Source organism: Lemur catta, chromosome 5 (assembly GCF_020740605.2).
Source record: "Lemur catta isolate mLemCat1 chromosome 5, mLemCat1.pri, whole genome shotgun sequence".
Lineage (NCBI taxonomy): Eukaryota > Metazoa > Chordata > Mammalia > Primates > Lemuridae > Lemur > Lemur catta.
Window position 1 is genome coordinate 96,174,605 of NC_059132.1, and position 24,279 is coordinate 96,198,883.

Genomic DNA, 24,279 nt, shown 5'->3' on the forward strand with positions numbered 1-24,279 from the left:
GATCATCTAACCTCTGTGTGAGTACTGCCAGTCAGGGGGACACTTTTACCTTAAAAGGTAAACCTTTGAAAACATTTTTTATTCTGAAAAAGTTATATTCAATGAGAAATTAATTTAATATTCATTAATGTTTTATAATCATATTAATGATTTTAAGGCAGGTGAATGGCCTTTGTCTCAGCACCTTAAAAAGGACCAAGGTTTTGGTTTAGAATTACCAAAACAAATTTTCCAGTTTTACATAGCAGAAGCCTCATGGAATAATAGGTTTTCACAATTTAAAAAACATATTATGTGGATTTATTTAGATTGTCCCATGTATTAGAGAGTTTGGTAATTGTGATTCAAGTTTCTTTTTTTATTTTTTTAAATTGAGGTGTAATTTATGTAGTACTCAAATTCATCCTTTTTGGGGTGTGGGTCCATGAGTTTTGATAAACACTGACAGTCATGCAACCATCGCTAAAATCAAGATTTAGAATTCCATTCACTCTGCAAAGTCCCTCTTGCTCCTCTACCCACCTTCGGGCCCTGGTAGCCAATGATCACCTTTATGTCTTTATAGTTTTGCCTTTTCCAGAATGTTATATAAATGCTATCGTATAGTATATAGCCTTTTGAGTCTGGCTTCTTTCTCTTAATATAATGCATTTGAGATTCATCCCTATTGTTTCAGGTATCAATAGTTTGTTCCTCTTCCCTGCTGAGTAGTGTTACATTATATAGCTATGTCATTTTATTGATCCATTCACCAGTTGAAGGACATTTGGGTTGTTCTCACTTTGGGGCAATTATGAATAAAGCTGCTATAAACATTCACATACAGATTTTCATGTGCACATAAGTTTTGATTTCACTGTAAATATCTAAGAATAGCTTTACTGGGTAATAAGATAATGACATGTTTAACTGTAAAGGAAACTGAAACTCTTGGCCAAGGTGGCAAACTCCTAGCCAAAGTTTTGCAATCCAAACAGCAATGCCAGCAATGCAATGCTCTTTGTCCCTCCCAGTACACTTAGTATTATCAGAGTCGGTTTTTCTTTTCTTTTAATTTTTTAAAAAAGTCATTCTAATAAGTGTGTGGGCATTTCTAATTGTGGTTTTTATTTGCATTTTCCTAATGACTAATGATGTCGAGCATCTTTTCATGTCCTTATTTGCCATTGACATAACTGCTTTGGTGAAGTGTCTTTCAAATGCTATGCTCATTTTTACATGCATTTTTTGTTTCCTTATTATTGAGATTTGAGAGCTCTTTATATATTTTGGATATGAATATTCACACATATTAATATTTTCTTTTAGCCTGTGGCTTTTCTTTTCATTGCCTTAACAGGGTCTTTTGAAGAGCAAAATTTTTAATTGTAATGGAGTCCAATTTATCAATTTTTCTTTTATGAATCACTGGATTCCTAGTTTTACAGATAGCCCTAGGAATAATGATTTTACTTTGCCCATGTGCTAACTCTTGTGCTAACATTGTCTAATTTGCTATGCATTAGCCATTCATAGTAATTATATTTTCTAGGTTCATGGTCAATGCTCTTCAAAAAGCATTTAAACATAGAAAGATTCTTGATTGCAGTTTCCCCAAATTTCACACTCATGACATCTAATTTCAGATTGTTTTAGTGGCTCTTGGACTCCTCTTCAGTCTGTTCTCCCACAGAGATTTCACTTGTAAACGTCATTTGTACTTTGTTAAAAGGCAGAAGTGGAAGACAGCATATCTAAACTTTAATTCTAGGTTTTCATGCATGTAATAGTTTAGCCATTAGTTAATACTGTAGTTTGGATTCCCACTAGTCTTATCATATTAAGAAATACAGAGTAAAGCTCAAGAAATAGAAATAACTGCAGTGTCCATGGAGAGAGGCTGAGGTTGCTAAGCTCCAGCCCGAGGCACTGATGCAAAGATGCTGGCTTCCTTAGTCTGGGCCACTGTCCCAGCTGTAAACAAGAGGAAGTGGTAGCCCACCCAGGCTGCCCTCACCCCGACACCTTCAGCAGGAAACAAGATAAAACAACTTCTTAAAGATAAGCCTGAGCATGTAGCTGTGAAGGTTTGTGTCCAAACCAGAGGCTGTAATGGCCTTTCTTATACTCCAGAATATACAAAAACAAAAGGAGATTCTGATGAAGTTGTTCAACATGGAGTCAGAGGTGCTCATCAAAAAGAAAGCACAGCTAACACTTTCAGGAAGACTATGTTCAAGACAAATCATCCAGTGAGTTTGTATTCAATAACCCAAACATCAAAGGAACGTGTGGTTGTGGGGAAAGATTTAATATCTGAAACCTGAGGACTCCTCTGGCTATGAGCTCCAGGAACACTCACGGATGCCTTGGGGCTTACTGAAGAAATCATGTGACTGTCACCTGCTTAAATGTGTGGCTACCCTGTAAGGAAAATAAAGTGGTACATTTTGAAAATGAAGTCAGTGTGTTAGATTCAGGAAGAAGTGATATTTGAATTCTCTGTAGGGGACAGAAAATAAAACACCATCACTCTCTTTGGATGATTTTTCTTTTCTTATAAAGAAGAAGATCCTACCCTGCGCTTAACTCTCGATTCTTTCTTTTAGAACCAGTTTTATTAAAGTTGCCTTCCTGGGCACCTGTTAATCCAATTCATGAAATGGATCGAATCTTTACTGAATGGCTTGCATGTGTATCTCCCCCTGCATTTTTCCCAATCAGATTGGTGACTCTTAAAATTCATAGGCAGGAAGTCCTGACTGCTGGTAGTAAGCTGGTGGTGCATTATCTTTCCACCCAAACTTGGCATAGCCTTTGACATTTTTATCAAAAACTTCATTGTCAGATGCCTCATTTGCATACCCTTTAACAGTATGGAACAAAGATTTTCTTGAACTATAGTGATGGTAGCAAAAGGTGAGAAATACTTCATCCACCTGTTTTTAAATCCATTTTTCATTTGCAACCCTAAATGTCTGCTCAAAGATGGGATCTCAATCTGACTTCGATTTTCTTAGTTGAAAGGTGTTTTAAAACCCATCTAGTCCACCCCACTCAATTCTGTATGTGAGGAGGCCAAACCCCAGGGAGGCCAAAGGGCTTTTGTCTACCCCTGGGGTAAGTGGGAACTCCACCCCCATTGCCCCTTCCTAGTAGGTGACAGGGCTCTCCCCTCTGAGGCCATCCAGTAAGGTAAATGGAGATCTGGCTTTTTTGTCTGGTTAACATATTGATAGAATTTCTTTTCAATTTGATGGAGTTCATATTAGTTTTGAGTGAGAAGAATCTTATTTGAAAACTCTTATGTGAATTACCATCTTTTTTCTTTAAACTTTGAAACAATGGTTTATACTAGCAGAGAAGACATTGTAGCAACCTAGAATTCCTGGGTATGTAGTCATAATTGTGAAGGAAAACATGGGGGTCTTTTCTTAAAATTCCCAATATGCGCACACTTTCTGATTCGTAAGTCCAATTTCTGGAGTTTTTAAACTCTATTTTGACCTAACATTTTTATCACCAACTTTTCTTTTAAAGTGCTCCTTTTGTCACTTAATTACTGATTTTCCTGGGTTTGACATATTAAATATCCTATGAGATGACATACATGCTTTTATTGAAAGCTGATTCTCAAGAATTCAAGTAGCTGAGTTCTTTTATGTTTATTTTATTTACTGAAGTACTTGACACAAAATGCACCAAAACCTAGAGTGGTAGTTTTATGTAAATGCTCATGAGTTTGTATTGTTAATATGATTGTTGATCCACTTATAATTTGTACAATACTGTATGTATATAGAAAGTGAGTTCTCAATAAAAAAGTGGCCTCTTTGTGATTATAAAAAAAGAAATGGAAAGTAAAAACTTCCTCATTATGATTTTTTAAAAACAGATCCTATATATGAACCCATAATTTCCCCATAAATGATCACATATTAGCCATAATAAAAATTGTATAAGTTTGAAAATTGATTCATTTACTTCAGCTTCTTTGTTTAAAGTCTAAATATTTATGAGAAATGCCCAAACAGTCACAGGCTTACTTCACCATATTAAGGAAATTTAATGACCATTTAAAGTATTGTGTTTACATAAAAAACAGAGGAAGAGGAAGCTTGTTGGTCATGAACACCATCTACATGTGACCACAGACATAAAGATATTTAGCTTATCTAGTTTTACTGGCAACTCCGTTTTCTGGAGGATGATACATTGAAATGGAAATCTAGATTTCAGAAAGCAGTCTGCTTTTTCTAAGGTTAAAGCCCCGTAGGATGTAATAAAAGAGGCTTCTCTTTGATAATCTTTACAATGTCAGCCAAAATTGAAAATGAAGAGCTACTCCTGAAGAGAGTTTGTCCAGATTGAGTCAAAAGTTTGAAAGAGAGGTGTCTAATAAAATAGTTCTATCAGGGATTCAAAGAGTGAGGGGAAATTTAAGTTAGGGTCCAGGTAACTGCTGAGAATACAGTTTTACCTCTAACTGAGGGATGGGCCAGCTCTACTATTGCAAGGAGTAAGTCGAAAAGTCAATCAGGTGAGAGGTATGAGTTGGCTCATTCATAAGGGCTTTATAAAATAGAATTCTGCAAGAGTTGATAAGATTGATAAAGCAATGAATTTTTATATTTACCTGCAAAATATCTCCTTGGAAACAGTCTGCAAGCTGGCAGGTTTTAGGGACTGAGCATGTTTTGAAGACCCCACATGGAACATGCTCTGATGATTTGACCCAAACAGCCAAATAGGAGAAATGTCAAGTCCTTGATGGTGGTGGCAAGAAGTCTGCCAAAAGTAAAAGGCAGTGACCTTTCTGTTTTGAGATGCTGTAAAGTAATTAAAAAATAGATATTATTAATATGTGTTCAGATTTTTACACTATGCATATTTTAACATAAAATCAAAAATCTATCATAGCCTGGATCATATTATGATAGCAGAAATTTGTACTGCAGGAAGATTATCCATGAGGAATGTAATTATAATCATATTTTAAAATTCTGACACTATTATCTAAAAGTTTAGGTAGTTATATAATGTTTCTCAGACCCAGCTTTCTAATTTTTAAGGTGAAAAAGTCAGTAGTACTTACTACTTACTAAAAGGTAACAATACATGTGAATCACTTTGCACGAAATCTGGCACATTGTAAACACTCAGTAATAACTATTTTGTTGTTACTATTCACTTCCAGTTAGCTTTCTTTCTCAGTGACTGTGCAATTATGAGCATTAACTATTTTATACAACTCTTTAAAAAGTCAGTCAAATAGATAGAGTCCTTGTCTATTTTATTGATATTATGGAACTTAGGTGATTAAACACAAGCATTATTTGATTGCAAATTGATCCATGCATTCATAATTGTCCTGGAAAATAAGTAACAGTTTCTGAAAAATCTGGGAGGAGCCAGGTTTTAGTTAAGACCAGAATAAATATGGATTCTTCAGCTAAAGTTGTGAGGATATAGACATTTTGGTGATTGTAGAACAGAGATCACAGAGCGCTTGGATTAGCTTTGCTTGGGTGCTCTTATCAGACTTTGTACCTGTTTATTGTGCTATTTTTTGATTATTTTTAATCTGGGGAAAAATTTCATAGATTTTGAAGAATTATAGCAGTATAAGCTGGTATTTTTATTTGGGGATACAACCAACAATTTATACATAAGATTAAAATTTACTGGGACAAACTCACTTGGACAAATGAAAAAGAAGTATGTTCCTCCTTAACTCCTAATTGTAAGATTATAGGTATCAGGAAACCTTCTTTACGATTTTTTCCCTTTTCTAGAATGATGTACTTAAATTATTTTTGAAGTAGTCAGACTCTGATTGACTGTCTTAAGAAAGAAGAGCTATGGCATAGTGAACTCTTCAGGCAGCAAATCTGTATCTTTGTTCCCTTAGTGCATGACAATAATAACATTGATATTAGTAATAAGAGTGGACACTTATTAAGTCCTTACTCTGTGTCAAGGAACTGTTCTGTGAATTTCATGGTTTAACTCAGTGAATCCCTATAACGCTCGGAGGTAAATTAGAGCTATCATCCCCATTTTATACATAGGAAATCTTAGAGTTTAAATAATTTGCTCACTATCACAAGAACCAGCATTTGAACCCAGGCTCAGACTCCAGATATAAATTTATTGTAATTTTTTTTTCTTTTCTGGAGCAGGCAATATACGTTCTTTTGGAAACTTTATGCACTCATAACAACATTCCCATTTATCTTGGACTTGAAAATCTTTTTATCAATGTTATTCTGCCATTTCCAGCCTGAATGCCCTTCTCAAAGATAGAAAAGTCAGAAGTAAAATAACAGAGCTCAGCATTTTCTCTGTCAGGACTTTTTCTATTCAGCCTGAACTTGAGTTCATGATTTTAACCACTCCTTTGAAAATATCCCCAATTCCTATTTTATTGTTAACCCTGGACCAATCCAAATATTTTCCTGTATCTCCATTTCTGAGATCTGTTGAAAAAAATCAACAACAATGTGGACATGGGCCACTAAAAAGATTTTGTACTTTAGCTGTATTTAGAGATGAAGTTATTTTTCTTTCTGCATGCAATCCTGTGACTATTCTAAATCTTTAAGAATCTGCTCAAGTCTGACATTCAACATCTTCCTATCTGACCCTATTCCAAGGAATACCTTGCTTTCTACTTCAGAGTGAAACTAGAACAAAATATGGTGACTTCTCACAAGACTACATAATTTCTTGCCTAGCATGCCTTTTCTGTGCACAAAACAAATACTAATGTAGAATATATAGATACCAGTATAAGTAATTAATTTTTAGATAGATTTTAGATTTCATATAGTTTTAGATTCCAGAACAGTACAGTATAGTACTCCGAAGCTAGACTGCTTGGGTTCTAATACGGATACAACATTTGTTAGCTGTTTAATCATGGACAAGTTTTTTTTTAACCATTTGTGACTTAAATTCAACATCTGTAAAATTTGGATAATAACTGTATTTACCATATTGGGTTATTACAGGTTGAGCATCCCTTATCCAAAAATCCAAAATTTGAAATATTCCAATATTCAACATGAGCACTGACATGATGCCAAAAGTGGAAAATTCCACACATAAGTACTTAACACAAACTGTATTTCATGTACAAAATTATTAAAAACATACAAAATTATCTCCAGGTTATGTATATACAGTATATATGACACAAATGAATTTTATATTTAGACTTTGGTCCCATCCCCAAGAGATTTCACTGTGCATAAGCAAATATTCCAAAATCTGAAAAAATCTGAATTGTGAAACACTTTTGGTTCCAAGCATTTCAGATAAGGAATACTCAACTTGTACAAGGAGTAAGTGAATAAATAACTTTAGACTGTTTAGAACAATGCCCAGCACATAAATAGAGTGGTAACTATTATTTTAACCACTTGGCTTCAAAAATCAACTTTAAGTTTCTCCTCTTCTATGCAGCTATCTCTGCTTCTACATGAAGAGCTAAGTTACTACCCCTGTATCTGTAATTCCATAGTTTTTTGCATTTTAGTTTTATTATAGCACCTGTCACTTTAAATTATATCCAACACTAGATAGCAGTAAACATCGTAAGAGCAGAGGTTGTACCTTATCTTTATACACTAAGCACTCTAGTCCATCAGCTCAGGGACTCAAAATATTGTTAAATGAATTAATTAAAATGAGATTATGAAACTAGTTCTCACTGATAACTAAAAAATAAATATAGCATCATAAATATGTAGTAGGGTAAGTCTCAGATATTGTTAGTATCTGTTTAACTATCTGATGTGAACAACCAGGTATGACTTAGAAAACACTTTTTTGTATTTTTAATAACCCACAGAAAAAAATTAATAAGTATTATCTGTAGATTTAAAAAATCCTAATAAAATAATAGGTATATTTTAAACTTAAAGTCTAGCTAGATTTGAGCTCATAAAATTTTCAATCCCTATGCAATTTTATGAGCTATTATTAATGTGATTATATATCTACATATATTTACAAGTGGAAACCTTCTAACTCATATAATTCATATACTTCCTTTAATGAACATTGAATGATAAGGTTTCAGGTTATAATCCTTCATGTTACAGATCAGCAGTCTCAAAGTATGATCTGTGAGTTTAAACCTATTTTCATACTAATATAATGGAATTATTTTCCTATTTCATTGTGTTAACAATTTGCACTGATGGTGCAAAAGCAACAATATGTGAAACTTCTGTGCCTCAGGGAGGATCAAAGCAGTGGCAAAAATTATACTATAATCATTTTAGTCTTCATCACCATGAAACCACAATTTTAAAAAAATTGCCAGTTTCACTCAAAGATGTCCTGATGAAACAGTATACAGGACTGGGAGATGGGATACCCAGTAAAATATTCTTGTATGAAAAGGTATCTTTGCAAACTAGCATAAGTAAGTACTGCCCCAATGATTCTGATCCAATTGCACAAAAGGAGACACTATTCTTATTCTTGACCATCATACGTAAAGTATTGACACTGAGCTGCTGTATATGAAATTCTGAGCTGCTGAGAAAGGATGAAGTATTAAAAAAAATCTGTGGACACAAGAGTATTTCTCATTGGCTTGTCCACATTGTGATGGATCCTTTTTCTATCATCTGATTAAAAGCATAATGAACACTTTCATTAATATGTTGACCTGAACAGAGGCAGAAAAGCCAAGGCTGGAATGCTGTGGCAAAGTCATAGCTCAATGCAGCCTCGAATGCCTGGGCTCAAGGGATCCTCCCACTCCAGCCTCTCTCTGAGTAGCAAGTAGCTGGGACTACAGTTGATTTGAGAAATAAATTTATAGCATGGACTAATTCTTCAAAGTGAAATTATAAAAGCATGCTATGGAATTTTTAGTATCAGGGAAAGAAGGGTTAAAATGGATCATATGCGACGGCAGAAATTTTGTTAACCCTCTTCCCAGGCGCCCTTCCATTTCCTGCTTTGTGTTCTTATAAAGAAAACTATTTCAAGGCTGTGGAAGCTAGTTTTTGATGTCAAAGTGACATTTCCCTTGTTTCTTTTGATTGAGAGAAGGCCTGAGACTTTCATTAGTCCCTGATTAGGGTTTTCAAGGAGTCTAGCTATTGATTTCACAAAATTCCTTTCCTGTGGTTTTCTGGAAACGTATACAATAGCTGCTAACACATCCTCCTCCAGGGCCACACTTTGTTTTCCAGAAGGAAGGCAGACACTCAGCTAGCATCCTGACCTTTAGAATTCCTAGATGATGTAAGAGAGAATTGTCTGTTATTTAAAGAATTTTTTCCTCCTACAACATAGCTGATATTAAGAACTGAAATTTTCAAGTAATTATAGCATGTTTGGATAAGTAGTTATCAAAAATATTCAACTCTTCATTATTCTTGTTGACGTGGGAGTTAGGGCTTGACACCTGGCACAAGGTCACCACTTAAAAACTACGAAATATAACAATAATTAGACTTCCTAGTTAGTCAGGTACGTTAGTCCTTGTGTGTATGTTAAGGATTTATAAAATTTATGAACTCTTTGGGGTCAAAATGATAATAATTGGCCATATGTGAAAGAGAAGCTATATAATCAACTTTTCTGGATGTTTTGCCTCCTATAAACTATTTAAGACAAAATTCACAGTCTAATGCCTTGCAGTTTTTCACATTTCACATTTGGATCCCTTCCTAGAAGTTCTTTTGCCTCAGCTTCTTATGTTAAAGAAGAATTGTAATACCACAGTCACCTATATGGAAAAGATAATGTGAAATAAGAGTTTGCAATTCAAATACTAATTAATTCTCCAATCCCTTCCAAAATAAAATAAAACAAAGCAAAATCATGATAGAATTAAGAAATGAAACATATTTAGGCTTTTGGTTAAAGTAGAGGTAACAACAGATTAGAGAACAGAGACCAAAATATAAGTTTCAGTTCTGATAGTTCTGTTTGCTTCAATTGAAATGTGAATAAGAATATTTGCCATAATATCTTGTCACATTATGATGTAAAAGCATCCAACACATGCTAAAAGCTCCAAGGCTCGTAGCTATGATTGCCATGGCTATTCTCTTTACCTATTCAGCTCTCCCCACCCTTCAAGACACAGATAAAATCACTTTTCATGAGAACCCCTGGTTCCATTCAAACCCAAATGGCTCATCTTCTTGTGAACTCAGCTCCTGTTGCATATGAAATCATCAGACATTGCTTGCTAACTCCCTTATAACATCATTTACCTAATGATTATATGGTGCTGTTTGACTTTTCCTGTATTCATTGTCTCTCAAACTGGATTGCATGCTCCTTAAAGTTATCAACAATTTCTTCTTCCTTGGGTATTTTATAGCACAAAATGTCTTCTACATAATTAATGCACTTTTAACATTTTTTGATTGTTATATGACTGACAGGCTTCATAAAGTTTTTAAGAGTGCATAAGTTACTGTCATGGGAAACCGAGAAGAAAATACTTAATTGTAAAATTAATTTGCATCTTTTGGAAGAGAGAGAAATGATTGTAGTTTGGAATTTGAAAGCATTAAACAAATAATCTAGTTTAAAGTTTTATGTTATAGGTGAGAAAACTGGAGCCTAGGAGAGTTTTGTGTATCAACCAGAATCAATATATAAAAAATTACTAATTTTCATACTAGATGTCACCAGCTATAATTTCATGATTTTATGCAATCATTTAAAACAAATTTCAAATAAGCATAAGTGGTCTAAATGTGTACATGATAATAGATAAATATGAGTTCTATATATCACTTGAGGTTCCTTATGTTTTTATCCTTTGTTGTCATAAACTCCAGCCATTGAAATAATTTGTTAATTATAAACTATTTTCTTTCATAAAGAGGAAAATCAGGTCTGAATCAATGTTTTGCTTCTGAAAAGGGTTTATATATTTTGTTTCTGAAGATTTTCTGAAAGGATAATGCACACATAACTTAAAATTTGGTATTTCGTGTGTGTCACTTTGAACCAGAAGGGAAAATAGTCCTAGGAAATATAATCCTGGTGGCTTATAGGAATCAAAACACATGCAAAGAAAATCATTGTTCCTAGGAATAAATCTTTCCCTACATCTATCTACCATATAACAGAGCATCAGATTCATTACAAAGGTAGTCCTGAAATCCTAGCAAACTCCTTCTGTATTAAGTCACTCAAAACACAGAAGCAATTATATACTGAGGCCTAATAGGAGAGCAACCTCTTTCACATTTTTATGCTATAGGTATTAATGTGGACTTTTTAAAAACTATGTCAAAAAATTGTATCACACATCCAAAAATTAAGAAAAAATATTTTGTTATTGTTTCTGTATTTTTTTTAAACTCAAAGCAAAGCCAAAGTCAGTAAGTCTAATTTTAAAATGTCACTTTTCAATATAATATCCGTTTTTTGGTGCAGAAATTATTTCACTGGGTAACATAGCTCAGGCTTAAAATTTAGCCTGCAGTATTTCTTTCATAAGAGTAATAAGAGCAGATGTAAATAGATGGGAGGTTTTTATTTTTCACAGTGCTATGTAATCATAGGAACAATCATCACCAAAGCTCTACACTGCTTAAGTGAGAGTGGAAGGACAGTATGGAAAAAACAAAAATAAATACACGTAATAACTGAAGGACAAAAGAGTAGTCAACTTCTAGAATAAAACAGACTCTGACTCGGGCTCCTTAACTGCCATACAATAATACAAACATTAGAACAGACTTAAACATCTTGCAAGCCCCTTGTTTATGTATGAGAACACTTCAACTCAGAAACAATTTCAACGTGATACAGAGCTTGGAAGGATCACCTGAGCCTGTGACCACAGACGGTGCCAAACATTTTGAATCTGCATTGAGTGTTCTTTCTGTGAGATTGCAAGCATGTCCAGACCACTTATTTATTTAACAAACAGATACTGGATGTGTACTACGCACTCTCTATTGTCTCAGGCTCAGCATTGCCTACAGGGGGAGAGGCTAGAAACTAAGATGTACACTGGGCGCTAGGATGGCTTGCACGGGGTTTGTCTCCAGGTGAGTCTTGAAACATAGGCTTGCATATTCCGCAGAAAGGCTGGCAGCCAGAGCAAGATCCCTGAGATAAACCAACTGATTTCATTTTCAAATTCTCACATGAACTCACCGAGAGAATGAGAGAAACTACTGCAGTAATAGGAAGGACGCTGGACTGAGACGTTAGAATAATGGATTCAATCCCCAGTTTGCCATTTATTGCCCATTTTTTCCACCCTGAGAGGGTAGTGGAATGCAAATTCACCTCTCTAGACATCATCTTCTCAACTGATAATGTAACAATAAAAGATTCTATATACAGCTTTTACAGTTGTTGTCAGAATTAAATGAGAAAATCAATGTAAAAGCACTTTATATAGTTTTAAACACACTACAAAGAGCAAAGCCTTGTTCTTCAAGAACAAAAAAAATGGACTTTATTACAGGAATATGACTTAATCAAATATTATTGTGCACATGTCTTACAGTTGCTTTTTTATGAAGATTAATATTTAAAATACTTTATATTAGTTTAATAAACTGAGAATTTATCAGCTTTGTTTGTCTAATGTATGCCTTACTGGTGGTTATAAGAAAAATGAAAAATAATACAAGATGGCATAGAGAAATTGTAAGTGTCAACAATACCTATACCCATTTAAAACATTTAAAGTTACACACAATTTGAAAATAATAGAAATCCTATTTTTTGTTCTACTATTTTAAAATTAAAAAGTGAATTTAGAATAGGAAAAATAAAACATGGCCAATTTCTAAAAGAACCAATTAAAAAACCATTTGGTACATTTGGTATATGATGCTCAATGATTAATTCTATATAAAGTATGTAAATGATACAATTATAATGTGTTCTATAAAAGACAATTTCCTGTGTTTCCCATCAGATCATCACCATTAGCCTTAGAGACATGACAGGAATTACAGGATCATTTAAAAAAGATAAATATATTCATGTGAAGCAGGGCTTGTACAAAGGAAAACACATCAGGTTGAAAATGACTGCCCTTTTTCTGATGATTTCCGTGATGAAGGTACAAAGTGTTTTTGACTACAGCAAAAGGAGCTTAGCTGCAATGTGAAATGCTTGACTGTTTCATTCGGAATATACATTTTTATTTTGCAGCCACAGCAAGAGAGATGAAATTCTGCCTGGTGAGTGTTAAGAGGGAAAGATAAGCCCTTATATCAAGAGTTTCTGCTAACCTTGCTGCATTTGGTATCAGAAAGAAAGTGGAGATTTGCAGCTCACTGAATTCTGAAGCCAAGAAAGTGAGATGGAAGAAAAAAAATTTAAAGGAAAACTACCCACATTCTGTTTTAGCAATCTTGTCTGCTTCCAGGGCACTAAATAGCTATAATAGGATTAACTTGAAGACAGTTATAACAAATAGTGTTATTAAGTTATTGGGTTCCTGTTATATCTTATATACACAGACACATTTTTCTTGTGGTTTTATTGGGGATTGGAATTTCAATTTGGAGAAGGTCTCCTAAACGTAATAACGATAGACTTAAAGGAAATTTTTCTTATCCAACCCTTTTCTTTCCCCCATGTAACTGCATTTGAATGAAGTTATTTCTATTTGTTTGGTATAAGGGTATTTTACCCCCATCAACTATATTGCTGTTATGTTAGTGATTTAGTTTCTTTGATACTTTTTTTGTGATGTTATTTTTCTTAAAATATTTGGTGATTTGTGGTTTTCTGGCCATCTTTACACTAGAGGATTCCTGGTCCTGGTATTTGATGGATGCCAGTTCAGAGGGTTATTTGAAGGGAAGGGCAGAGCAGACTGCTGATTGTGCTGACCTTGCCTTCTGGGCATGCGGGGACCCCATACCTTTCAGGTGTCACCAGCTATAAGGTATCACCAGGGGAGATCTAGAAATTACTTCACTGCTAGTAGATTGTCAGGCTATATAGTGCTGTTTTAATAATCAATCTCCAGGTTCAATGACATCAAACAACAAATATTTGTCACAGTCACTCGGGTACCCAGTCTGACATGGGTCCCATCAGGTCGTCAGTCTGACATTTCAACATGAGGCTTCATGTTTCAACATGAACGGTAAAGAGTACATTTCCTAAATGTTTCAATTCTGGAGTGATACGTATCATTTCTTTACACATTCCATTTCCTAAACACACATTGTTATGTTGAGAGGGAAAAAGTGGTAGTAGTCTCAACTGTGATGTTCATGAATAAAAAAGAGAAGATGAAGCCTATATCTACCACAGCCCAATGGTTCCACTTATTTCTGCTCATTTCACAATCTAGATGAAATTAAAACAACAGGATCATTAGGGTTCCCAAAGGAAGAGAATTCTATGTTTGTCTCTGATTTATTGATTTCTTCCATTATTCCAGCTTCTGGGTTTAAAATGTTAGTGAGTGAAATGGTTTTGTTGATGTTTCCAAGAGAGGTCCCTTGATCTCAAAGATGTACACTATTTAAACAGGAAATATGCCCTTTTAGCACTGAAATAAATATAACTGGTGATGAACCACCCGCAGGCAGCTTTCTAATGAAGCCCCTCAAACCATGACTTTCTTGCCACATGGGCCAAGCAAGGCAAACATAGCCGTGAGAAGAAAAAGCTGACTCTCATTTCTATTTGAACTGATCATATTTTCAATTCACAGAATTTTGATAAATGTCATTGCTCCAAGGTCACCTCTAGGGTATTGTGAGACTTTTCTTTTGCCAGTCATCCTAGTTATTTTCCTTTCTCTTCCTTTTAAGAAGTTTTCATCCCTAGTTTTCACGTGTTGTTTATTAACAAAACATGTGCAAGGAATGCAGACTCTTTCTATATTTCAAACATTTCTAGCCTTCAAGGATAGGGGAAGAATTAAACAAGGGAGGAGGCTGGCTTCCAGCAATAACACAGCTTTAACAAATACATGAAATATTTATAGAACACATAAAGAACAAAGGAAGTAGATCACTTCCTCTGTGTATGATTTCTCTTAGTGTTTCTGTCGACCTGGTCTTTTGCCACTACTCCCCCCCCTCCCCCCCGAGATGTCTGCTGAGCAACAATGAGTGAGATATACCTGGTTAATGTACTTTAAACATACTGTCTCTCCTAATTTTCAAGGAAGAATCTCAGATGTTAATGATGATTGCATTAACATTTTCATTCTAACAGCACTGTTTTTTTGGAGAAGATACATTGAGAAACCAAGGCCTTTAATAAATTGTAACTATTTGGAGAAACCATTTAATTTTGACCCATATTTTCAAGAACAAACATTCTTGAAATGTTACAATTACTTTAGGAGAATCCACATAAGTTGAGAAATTGAGAGTTATTTTCTCAAAATCAAAAACAAAGTGTCTTTATTTTTACAGCTCACTCCTAGGAATGTGCTTATTTCCCTAGAACTTAGTTTAGAAGTCTTTGCAAATAGAATTAATTATTTAACTGAAATTGAAAAAAATTATAGTATTTTTATGATGAGAAAGAGAAAATTAGAGCATGTCTTTCCCATATATAATTCCCCATATAACTTGCCCAAAGTCATATTGCTTGCTCTACCTTTCCAACACTTGGGTCCTGCATTTATGCACTGTCATTAAAGTGATGGTTATATTTAATAACTAATTTTTATAATGCTAGCTTACAGTTATTGTACCAGGAGCTGTGCTAAGTGTTTTACATGTAATATCTCATTTCATATTCACAATAGCCCTATGATATTGGTAAAAATATCATTCCCATTATAATGTAAGGACATTGGGACTTGAAAAGTTTAGGTAATTTGACCAAGGTCATGAAGCTGGGAAGAAGAGGGTCTTGGACCCACCTAAACCTTTATATGTACTTCCATCCCAGCTGGGATAACGGCATCACTTTAGATTATAGCATTTCCTATTACCTCTCTTCTCAAAGTAAAAAGTGAGCATGGATTCAGGATAGTCTTTTTGGGCATCAAATTCCACCTGTTGATTTCCTGCGTGTGGGGGGCATATACTGACCTAAGACCAAAGTGAGTATCAACATATACGCATACATTCTGGAATCTGCAGGCAGCTACCAATGGGAAAGAGTACCCTAGATCCCTGCTACTATTTTATGGGCCTAGCCCTTCCTTCTTCCTCTGAAGACCTTGCCTATGCTACTCAGTTTGTTTAGAGGCAGATCATTTTTCACTTGCAAGCGTTTTCTCCACATGTGGTATTCGAATCATCCAAACTCAAGGACTGTTAGAAGAGATGTATGTAAGCCAGGGCAGAAGTTTCAAAGAATCAAAAATAAGCTTTCAACATAGCAAACAGCTTAGAGAAAAGTTCAGCATGGAAGAAAAGGAATTAACTATACAAATGCCACAGTTGGAAAATTAGTTCAAATAATGAAAGCAATTTTAAACAAATGAACTCTGTTGGCTATAAGGACATAACAGCCCAAGTTATCTCTCTGGACACAAAAAATTGATTATAAACATATGTATACAAAAAATAAATACACATCATATTCATCTATTTTTTAATTATTTATTCTATTATATGACCTAATGAAATGATATTTTTACTATGGCAAGTAACTTTTATAAGAATATTGTTTTAAATTTGGTAACCTAATTTCTTCTGTCTCTGTTAAAGCTGGTTGATCCCTTTAAAAACGCAATGTGTATTTGTAATATGAGGGATCACTTCTTCATTCAGTTCAGTCTTTTTCCCTTATGCTTAGTTTCAGCTTTGTCCTGAAAATAATAAAGAGCACGTGTTGGCTGCCCGGAGCCAGTGAACTGGCTGACTCCTATCATTTTGCTACATTGGCTTGCTGTTGTAGTTGGCATTATGTAAATAAACTTCCACATCATACCTCCTTCCCCTTTAAGGCTCAGATTAAAAAAAAAACTAGATCCTTCATGGACCGTCCTAGAACCCCAAGAAATATTACTCTCTCTATGCCTCAGTTTCCATAGCAGCTTGTGGTACCTCTTTAAGAGCTCCTCACACCATTTGTCTTATGTTATATTTGAGAAAATTTATACAGTCTGTCTCTTCCACTTGCGTGAATGCAATATGTGAATAGAAGAGGAGTCTGACTTATTTCTATGATTTTGTTTGTTATTAAGGCCAGCGCTGTACTCTGTGTTCTAGTCATTTAAACTTATTGGCTAAATAGCAATATCAAGTATTTATGTGTGCTGACTAGGGGACCTTGATATAAATTACTTCTTTAAATCTTCAGAACTATTATCTTCCTTTCACAGTTAAGTAAACTGAGGCTCTGAGAAGTTAAGCACCTTAGTTTTCCAAGCTGGTAAGCGTCTAGTGCTACGTCATTCATTAGAGATATGTTCCATTTCCATCTTGCAGGTAAGTATTTTTATTCACACTTTTCATTCTCTTAACCTTTCAGAAACCTTTAAAATAACAGTTAACATACCTAGTACTTTTATGCCTACATTAGCAATTCATCCCTATTAGTCATAGTATTCTACCTATATGATGTAAATTCAAATTAAAAGACATACAGATGAGCTTTTCTGACCCTAAAATTCTCTTCCTTAGTACTGAGTTTAAAGTAAAAACAAGACAAAACAAAACCAAAATAAACTATTAACCTCTGTTTCAGCCTGAAAATCAAAACTAGGATTTCTAGCTCCACAAGGCAACAGTTAAAATACCTAACTATGACTTCAGGAAAACGTTCTAGTAATCTCCCTAAACTTGCCAGAGCAACGAGCAGGCCCGCGGCTGCCACAGTGGAAGCGGACAGGAGGAGACACGGACGGCGCAGAGAGGGCGCAGACGGGCGCGCGGACGGCGCAGAGGGCGCAGACGGGCGCGCGGACGGCGCAGAGAGGGCGCAGACGGGCGCGCGGACGGCGCAGACGGCGCAGACGGGCGCGTGCGGCCGCGGGGCTGAGCCGACGCGCTGTCAAAGAACTGGGGGAGACGGGGCAAGATGGCTGACCGGAGACATCGCCAGCTGACTGTCCTGAGGGAAGGTCGGGTTTTGGATAAAAAGGAGGCAGCTCAGGTGTAGATCATAGAGATAAGTGCCAGAGCCTGCCAGGACCTCACAGAGGAAAATTGTGAAGCAGAGAAGGAAGAGGATAATGGAAAAAGGTACCGGCGAGGGTCAAACCCAGAGAGGCTCAGAGCACAGAGAACAGGTAAGGCGGGGAGGGGCGGCTTTCTCCCTCCCACGCTCCTTCGGTGACCAGCAGGCTACCAAGTTGCTTGGAAGCTTTTCCACTCCCATGAGCCCAAACACTGTGGCAAACATGGAATAGTGAGGAGAATTTGTGTGATTCTAGAGCTGAGACATTCGGGTGGGGTCCCCTCCAAGGAACTGCTGGGGTAGGGCGGGCTCTCCGGGGGATCTGCCCGAGGGGCCACAGCAACAAGTAGGACACCTTCAGGTTGTCGGGCTGTCAGGGAACTGCGTCCCCCACCCCCGCTGCAAGTAGGAGAGTAGTTTGACCCGAAAATTTGGCGAGTGGCCGCCTCCCCCTACCTGGCACATCCTGAAGTCTCCGGTTTCCACAGAGAGCGGGGGCCATGTCTTTCCCCGTGAGGACCCGCCGCGGACCCGGGTTGCCTGTTGTGGGGGCTCCTTGCCCGCTGGCATTCTGCAGAGATGCAGGCCAGTGGGTCAGACGTGCAGGCCGGATCCCGTCATCCCGGACCTCGAGCAGGTTGCGGGGGACGCTGGGGAGGTTTGTGAGCTGGACTCCGGGCTGAGGGAGCCCACGTGGACCGAATTGGTGGGAGGATACTGTGGGGGTCCAAGACGCGGTGACCTGGGAGCGCACCCATCCCCGCACAGGAAAGCCCTGCTGTCGGGTTAGCGTGAGTCCTCCGGCGGGGAAGCCCGTAACCTGGAACAGCGTAAGGTAGCATTCAGGCCCCTCCCCCAGGAGCAGCCCTCCCAGTCTGGAGAGCCTCGACTTTCCTCCCAGCGGCTCCCCCTAGCGGCCCAGAAAACAGCCTCTGAGCCCTGCGGAGGCTTTGCAAAGCCTTCCCGCCTCACGCCACCTAACCAGGCTCTGCCTCGCCCCTCTATCCACCTCTGCTGTGGTGGAGATGAAGCCACACCCTAGGAGCTACAGGGCCCCTCCCAAATCCTGGAGCATTCAGGTTTTCCGCCTGAGGGACTGGAGTTTACCACAGGTGGAAAAGAACATCTTGGCAGTTAGCTCTTTCCTGCAAGCAGCAGCCACTGAAAGGGAGAACAACTCTATAGCTCATCACACCATCTACCGACTCAATCAAACAGGGTGTGGCTGATTCTTACTCACAAGTACCACCCACCATCTCGGAGATTAAGTTGGGGGACCCAATACAATTCACACTGCTGGGAAGAGGTGAAGACAGCAGGGTAGAGGCAACCCAAGGGGACACTGTCTATTAGGAGAGAAACAAAGTTACAGGCAGCTCGACCTGTGAGGGGTCTGTCTCCCTCTTCCACTGCAGACCCCTGGGCTGATCAGGGAGCTGCTCAGAGTCTATGCAGAGACATTCCACTGGAGAGCATGTGCAGCAGAGATCTGGTGCCTATTAATCCCAGGCTTCTGCAACTGACAACATCCTGATCACTCTGGTGCACAGAGCCAGGTCTGTTCAGGACACAGCCATCCAGAGTAACTGTAGCATCACCCCTGCCAAGCCAAGGAGGGAACAAATACTTCCCCATGTCAAGCCCTGTGACTGGGGGCTGAGCATTCCTCCTCCCCAAAGTAGAGGCCAAACAGAGAGGGAACCTCAGATGCCACAGGCACCACTTGGGAAGCCTCAGGCAATTGCTTCAGTGAGTCCTACGTATGGGGAGAGAACCTTGGCTGACCAGCAGCTCCAGCCTGTGTATGCAGAACCTGGGCCACTGAAAGAAACTACTGCCTGGGTGTATCAGCAGTCCCCACACTGGTGGAACAGCATCCCATGTGGGCGGCTCTGCTCCTGTAATCCCCAGAGCCAGCTCTGAATCTCTTGCTGTGCTCAAGGCTCTGCCCCTATAGCTCCAGGGCCCCCTCCAGGCTGTGACTCCACCTCTGAGACGCCAAAGTTGTGCCTGCACCCCAAGACCTGACTTCTACCACTGGGCTGGCGGAACCTCCCTGAGGTCCAACATTTCACTCAGGACCACTCCAGCCCTGAGCAGCAGTCACTCCTGGGCTTGGTTCAAAAGAGTCCCCAGCAAAGGAGAACAGGTGCCTTGCATTCCTATTAACCCAGAACTGAGAGGAGAGAAGCCAGATGAATTGAAACTAGCAAAAGAACCCTGGAAACCTGAAAAAACTAAATAGTTTGACACTCCCAAGAGAACACAATGGGGCTACAGTAGTGGGCTCCACCCACAAGGAAATTGCCAATTCCAGAAATGGAATTCAGAATATGGATGGCAAATAAGATGATGGGAATTGAAGAGAAAGTTGAAAACTAACAAAAGGAAGCTCAAAAAATATTTCGGGAAATCAATGAAAAAAATGAAAAACTCACTAGGAAGCTAAACAACACAAGAAAGAATATATTAAGAATAGAACTTAAAGAAATGAAAGATTCATTCGGGAGATTTCAAATTGCAGTCGAAAACTTAAACAATAGGCTAAACCAAGGAGAAGAAAGAATCTCCAGCTTGAAGACAAGGCTCTCAAGATAGCTCAGACATTCAAAGGAGGCAGAGAAGAGTATAAAACTCTGAACAATCCCTGAGAGAGAGAGAGAGATGGGACTCTGTGAAGAGAATTAACATTTGAATTATAGGTATCCCTGAGGGTGAAGAAGAAAGGGCAAAAAGCATGGAGAATCTATTTGAAGAAATTATTGAGGAAAACTTCCCAGGCATCGTGAGAAATTTAGACATACAGTATATGATGGACATTGAACACTGGGAAGATTCATAGCAAATAGGTCATTTCCAAGACACAGAGTAATCAACCTGGCCAAAGTCAAAATGAAGGAGAAAAATTCTGCAAGTGGCAACATGAAAGTATCCTCAAATAATCTAAAAAGGAAAACCCATCAGGCTAAATCCATACTTCTCAGTGGAAACCTTACAAGCCAGAAGGGATTGGGACTGCATCTTCAATTGACTCACACTGAGCAACTGTCAGCCTAGAATTTTGTATCCTGCAAAGCTAAGTTTCACAATAGATGGAGAAATTAAGTTCTTCCTGAACAGGCAAACACTGAGGAAATTTGCCATGACCAGACCTGCTATGCATGAAATACTCAAAACAGCGCTATACACAAATCAGTACAACAGATATCTACCAGTGTAAAATCACCTACAAAACCCCCAAATTCACAACTCTTATAACAAAAAATAGAACAAGAGGCAAAATTAAGCAATAAGGGGCTACACAACAAGATGAGCAGACCAACATTCCACATATCAATGCTATCCATCAATATGAACGGACTGAATTCTCCTCTCAAAAGACATAGGCTGGCTGAATGGATGAAAAAACACAATCCAAGTATCTGCTGTCTCCAGGTAACACATCTAAACCACAAGGACACACACAGACTCAACATAAAAGGATGGAAAAAATATTCCACACAAATAGAAATCGAAAGAAAGTAGATGTAGTCATTCTTGTATCAGATAAAGTTGACTTTAAGCCAACAAAGGAAAAGAAAGACAAAGAGAGTCATTATATATTGGTAAAGGAAGCTATCCAACAAGAAGACATAACAGTCCTAAACATACATATGCCCAACACCTGAGCTCCCAGATACATAAAGCAAATCTTACTAGAGCTAAGTAAAGAAATAAATAGTACCATTCTAATAGCTGGGCACATCAGCACCCCACTGCCAGAGCTTGATAAATCATTAAAGCAAAAAATAAATAAAGAAATAATGGACTTAAGCAAAACTCTCAAATGGACCTAACAGACATTTACAGAACATTCTATCCAAAAATTACAGAATACACATTCTTCTCACTAGCACATGGGGCATTCTCCAAGACTGATCATATCTTAGGCTACAAAACAGGTCTTAATAAATTCAAAAAAATTAGAATCATACCATGTACCTTATCAGACAACAGCAGAATAAAACTAGAAACTAATCACAAGAGAAACAATCAAACCAACACAAAGTACTGGAAATTAGACAACCTACTGCACAATTATTGGGACAAGAATGAAATTATGATAGAAATCAAAAATTCTTTGAGCTGTAACAACATAGGGGATGCAAGCTAGCAAAATCTTTGGGACACAGAAAAAGCATTCCTCAGGGAAAAATTCATAGACTTAAATGGCTATATTAAAAAGACAGAAAGATTGCAAATTAAAAACCTAATGTTACACCTCAAGGAACTAGAAAAGAAAGAACAAATCAAACCCAAAGCCAGCATAAGAAAAGAAATAATAAAGGTCAGAGCAGAACTAAATGAATTGTAAAATAAAAAAGCAATACAAAGGTTTAACAAAACGAAAAGTTGCTTGTTTGAAAAGATTAAACAAAATTGACAGATCTCTTGCTAGTTTAACCAAGAACAGAAGAGAAAGGACCTAAATAAGCTCAATCATAAATGAAAAAGGTGACATTACAACTGATACCGCATAAATACAAAACATCATCCATGAATACTGTGCAAATCTCTACACACACAAACTAGAGAATGTAGAGGAAATGGACAAGTTTCTGGAAACACACAATCTCCCAAGACTCAACCAGGAAGTAAAAGAACTCCTAAACAGACCAATAACAAGCAGTGAGATAAAATCAGTAATAAAAAATCTCCCCCATACCCCCGAGAATAAAAGCTCTGGACCAGATGGATTCACAGCCAAGTTGTATCAGACACAGAAAGAAGACCTGTACCCACAATACAGAAATTATTCCATAATATTGAGGAGGGAAACCTCCCCAACGCATTGTACAAATCCAGTATCACCTTAATACCAAAGCCAGAAAGGAAACAACAAAAAAGGAAAACTACAGAACAATATCCCTTATGAATGTAGAAACAAAAATCCTCAATAAAATACTAGCAAACTGAATTCAACAGTACAATAGAAAAATGATACACCAGGACCAGGTGGGCTTAACCCCAGGGATACAAAGATGGTTCACCATACATAAATCAATAAATGTGATTCACCACAAAAACAAAAGCAAAAACAAAGACCATATGATCATCTCAATAGATGCAGAAAAAGCATTTGACAATATTCAGCACCCTTTCATAATAAAAGCCAAATAATAATAAAAATTATAATAATAGTCAAGCCAAGAGTCAAGTCAAAGACTCAATACCATTCACAACAGCTACAAAGAAAATAAAATACCCAGAAATATACTTAACCAAGGAGGTAAAAGATCTCTACAAAGAGAACTACAAAACTCTGAGGAAAGAAATCACAGAGGATACAAACAGATGGGAAAGCATATGTTCATGGATAGGTAGAATCAAAATTGTTAAAATGTCTATACTACCCAAGGGATTTACAAATTCAATGCAATCCCCAATGCAGCAAAATTTACAATTGCAGAGGTGTGGAATCAACCCAAGTGCCCATCAATTCATGAGTGGATTAACCAAATGTGATATGTGTGTACCATGGAGTACTACTCAGCAATATAAAAGGATGAATTAATGCCTTTTGCAGCAATGTGGAAGGAATTTGAGACCATTATCCTAAGTGAAGTATCTAAAGAATGGAATAACAAACACCACACGTACTCCCTATTAAATTGGAACTAATTGATAAACTCACATGTGCACAGAGGGAAGTAAAACTCAGTGGAAAGCAACCAGGAGGGAGTGGAGGAGAGGAGGGGAATAAACCAACCTAATGGGTACTATGAACACTATTTGGGTGACAGGTACCCCATAGCCAGGACTCAAACATTATAAAAATGATCCGTGTAACCTAAAACATGTATCACCTTAATATTTTTAAATAACAATAATAATAATAAAGAACTGTGGGAGAACACAGAGAATCCCTGTTCCTCAAAAGAGGAATGTCCAGCCACCTTGACATTGCAAAAAATCACAGACCCTTGCTTAGGATAGCAAGAAGCTTTAGTTACTATTGATTGTAGCTCCAGGTGCCTCAAAATAGAAAATGTTAAGAGGGGTGTGTGTGTGTATTTATACACACACATATATATGTAGTTTTTCTTTCTGGGAATCAGAGAGGTGAGCACATTATAAAACAAATAAGAGAGAAAGTTGTTTCCTAATAAGAGCCTTTAGCTTCAGACAAAGTGAGAGCTGATTTGACAAAAATTAAGATATGTAGTTAAAGTATTTAGTACCCATTTTAGG

The 24,279-nt window shown here is 37.3% G+C and overlaps 1 pseudogene; it reads left to right on the forward strand.

Annotated features, from left to right (window-relative positions):
* Window positions 1-1,919: 1,919 nt before the first annotated feature.
* On the forward strand, window positions 1,920-2,299 carry LOC123637709 (annotated as a pseudogene).
* Window positions 2,300-24,279: the final 21,980 nt, after the last annotated feature.